Source organism: Octodon degus, unplaced genomic scaffold (genome assembly GCF_000260255.1).
Source record: "Octodon degus isolate 3935 unplaced genomic scaffold, OctDeg1.0 scaffold00001, whole genome shotgun sequence".
Classification (NCBI taxonomy): Eukaryota; Metazoa; Chordata; class Mammalia; order Rodentia; family Octodontidae; genus Octodon; species Octodon degus.
The window spans coordinates 8,886,608-8,890,442 of record NW_004524577.1 but is presented as its reverse complement, the minus strand read 5'-3'; the positions used below and the strand labels follow the sequence as shown (position 1 = coordinate 8,890,442).

The 3,835-nt window shown below is 49.8% G+C and overlaps 1 protein-coding gene across 1 annotated transcript in view; it reads right to left on the bottom strand.

Moving 5' to 3' along the window:
* The window catches only part of Bckdk (branched chain ketoacid dehydrogenase kinase), a 4,199-nt gene extending 4,055 nt beyond the window's left edge, over window positions 1-144 (bottom strand). Inside the window, exon 1 of the mRNA XM_004622991.2 lies at window positions 38-144. The gene's annotated coding sequence lies outside the window, so the exon portion shown is untranslated. The remainder of the gene's footprint in view (window positions 1-37) is intronic.
* Window positions 145-3,835: the final 3,691 nt, after the last annotated feature.

Here is a 3,835-nt window from a genome sequence, read left to right as displayed (position 1 = left end):
GACCTCGGCCCTCTGGGCTGCTGGGGTGACTACTTACCTCCAGGCCAGGACCGGGGCCTGGGTCCGAGCGGAACCGCCCAGTTGACTGGCCGGGCTAGCCGGGCCGCCTGCGCTCTGTCTTGGTGACGTCGGTTGGCGGCGGCGTCCGGGGCCTCCTGGGAGCTGTAGTTCGGCGCTGAGGACTTACCTAGGCTCCAGCTCATCCTGGCTGTACCCCAGCTTGTGGGCATCCCCCCACAGGGCTCCCGAAATAACCCCGGCATGTGAGTCTGTCTTCTGCTGGGAATAAAATGGGACACCTGGGAGCAAAATGCTAGGTAGCAGGAAGGTGTAAAGCACACAGATCAGACTCTACCCTACTCTGAGGTCCATCCCTCTGTAGCCCTGGACTGGGGACCCAGCCTGCCCAGTTCAAACCCCAGTTTGGCCCTTTAATATATCAGAGGCAGCGTAACGAGCTGCTTAGTGCTTTAATTTTGATATTGGTGGGAATGTACAGTTTTACATTTAGGGTTATGTGGGATACAATGAATTGACATACAGAAAGTGCCTAGAACCGGTCCAGGCGTGGAAGTCCTGTCTCTCAAGTGTCAGGTACTACTATTCATGTCTGTGTGTAGTGAGTGGAAGTCACATGACTGACTTTTCTGTGCCAGTGGAGACCAGGTGGTAAATTCCAAGTGGACTGTCCACCACCTGGAGGATCTTTGTCTTTCTGAACCATTTGGTGTGGTCAGCTGTTATCACAGAGCCTGGAGGGTGGGGGCGCCTGTGGAAGCCCCAGGGAAGCTGGAGCTGGAGAGGTGTGAACAGCCTAGCTGGAATCTGGGATTGAGGGGGGCTGGGTGTAGTGGCCAGGAACTCAGGAGGGAGTTAGGAAGTACTGGAAGGTTTTGACCATGGGCTCTGCTCCTTAGAACGCTCTGGCTGTACTGATTGGCAGCAAGGAGGATGATGGGACCAAAAGCAGACAGCCCAGTGACAGAACAATTCCTTTATCCAAGCAGGAGGTGAGGGAATACACCTCTTTCTCATCTCTCTTCTCCTTTTCCTTTTTCTCCTTTTCTTCCTTCTTCTATCTCTCCTCCCTCCTTCCTTTCTTCCCCTTAATGGATTTTCATTACACTAGTTACAGATTTTTCCAAATATTTTTTTTAAAAGAAAAGTGAGCTGGACTTAACAATGTATGACCATGGGCTGGCGAGATGGCTCAGTGATCTAAAGCACCTACTTAGAACAAGCTTAGCAAAGCACAGGGACCACGGTTCAATCCCTGGTGGGCTGAGCTGGCCACACACACACACATAAATAAATAAATAAAAGTTAAAAAAAGAAAATTGTTAAACAATGTATGACCATAATCCTAGCACTCTGGGAAACACAGGCAGGAAGATCACTATCCAAGCCTGGGCAATTTAGCAATTTAAGTAAACCCTGCCTCAAAACAGAAAGATAAAAAGGGCTGGGCATGTAGCTCGGTGAGAAGGTCCTAAATTCAATCTCAGTGCCAAGAAGTAGGAACACCCTTGTAGACCACCTTTAAACTCCAAGGTAGGAGCGTCGTCCTTGTGGCTGGCCTGCCTGAGGACCTGAAGGAAGGTCTGCTAAGATCTTGGGAAAGGAATTTCTGAATTCCTGGGTTTCGGCCTTGTGGGTGGGCACCCACCACCACCATACACACACACCGTTCCTAACTTCTCTTCCAACTTCCTGGCACAGCGACAGCTGGAGGAAGGAGGAGAAGGGCGCTCCGGGAAGGGCCGTCCCCCCGCCGTCCTCCTCCGCGCCGGGAGCTGAGGACTCGGAGTGCTTGATCCGCGCCAGAACTCTGCGCTCACGTGTCCGCGGCGTGGGCAGGAGCTGCAGACGGCGGCTGCCAGGAGGCTGAAGGCTCGTCTGGTACCCGCCTCACCCGGTTTGACCCGACGTGAACTCCGCTTCTCTCCGCCTCAGCTCGCTGCTGCCCCCGACGGCGGAGACCAGCCATGCGCTGCACAAGCTTTTTTTTTTTTTTTAAACTGCTCATAGGGACTTAGCGGTGGTCAGGCATTCTGCCAAGCCCTTTATATATATTGATTTCACCACTGTCTGAGGTAGGTGCTATTTTTCTCTTCATTTTACAGATGCAAGAACGGAAGCCTAAGCCAGGATGGTGGCTCATGTCTGTAATGTCAACACTCACAGGCTAATATAGGAATATCACAAACTGCAACTGGGTCAATTTAGCAACTTAGCCAGACCATTTCAAAATAAACGAAAAAAGGGCTCAATAAAGCGATGGAAAGAAGGAAGGGAGGAAGGAAGGAAGGACTAACATAGATGATTACACTTTATCCTAGAGCTAGAAGGAGATCGGGGATATAGCTCAGTGGCACAGTGCCTGCCTGGCAAGTACAAGGTCCTGAGTTTGATTCCTGGTACAAAAAGGAAAAAAAAAAAAAAACACCAAAACACTAGAGTTAGTGAAATGGGATGTTTTTGCCCATTGTGGTGGTACACATTTGTAATCCCAGCTACGTGGGAAGCTGACTCAGAGGATTACAATTGCCAGCCTGGGCTATTTATTTATTTATTTATTTATTTTGCGGAACCGGGGATTGAACTCAGACTCTTGTGCTTGCCAGGGAAGCACATGTTCTACTGAGCCATCTCCCTGGCCCCAGCCTGGGCAATTTAAGGAGACCCTATTTCAAAATAAAAATATAAAGGGCTGGAGATGTAGGTCAGTGATGGAGCTTGGCTCATATATGTGAGGCCTGAGGTTCAGCAAAACACACACACACACACACACACACACACACACACACGGGGGTGTTTTTTTTTTTTTTTTTCCTGTGGTGTGCTATTAAAGGGTAAAGATTTATATGCTCTGAAGAGAAACCAGAGTGTGGTGTGCTATTAAAGAGCAGAGTGACACAATCACACTTTTGGGAGGGGGGCAGGGGGACAGTAGAGACCAAACCCAAAGCTTCATGCGTGCCCGGCAAGTGCTATACCACTGAACCTTGAGGTTGGGAGACAAGACCAGCGCGGAGGCTGCTGCAGTTGTTGAGGTCAGGAATGATGATGGCTTGGCCCACCATAGTGGTCTGCGTAGATGATGAGAGCAAAAGCAGCACAGGCCAGGTGCCTTGAGGAGCTGCACACCCCTCTTTTTTTTTTTTTTGACAAACTAGGGATTGAATCCAGGTTCCTCACTCTGACCTACATCACCTGCTACTTTTATTTTGAAATAAGACCTTGCTAGAGTGCCCAGGCTGGGCTCAGACTTATAATCTGCTCTTCCTGCCTCAGCCTCTTGAGCACTGGTATTAAAGGTATGCCCCACTGTGCCTGGCTAGGAGCCATCCCTAAAATGGGAAGCACTGGAAGAGATAGAAATTTGAGAGGATGGGGAGATAGTTCAGTAGAAAAAGAGCTTGCCTGGTAAGCACAGAGTCCTGAGTTCAAACCCCAGTACTGCGAAAAAGAAAAAAAAGGAATTTGGGTGAGGGGGGCTGGAGAGATAGCTCTGAGGTCTAAGCACCAGCCTGACAAGTGCCAGGACCTGAGTTCGATCCCCTGTGCCACATGCCATGCAGAACCCCAGGTGCATCACTGAAACTGGGCCTGGTGGTGCATACCTGTAGTCCCAGCTCTGGGGAGGCTAAGACAGGAGGATCACTACAAGTCTAAGGTGCATAGTGAGACCCTGTTCCAATATATCCTAGAGCTAGAAGGAGATAATATATAATAATTTTTTAAATTACTAAATTTGGGGCCAAGGAGTTGGTTCAGTAGAATAAGCGCTTGCCTGGCAAGTGTAAGGGCCTGAGTTCAATCCCCAGTTCTGGGG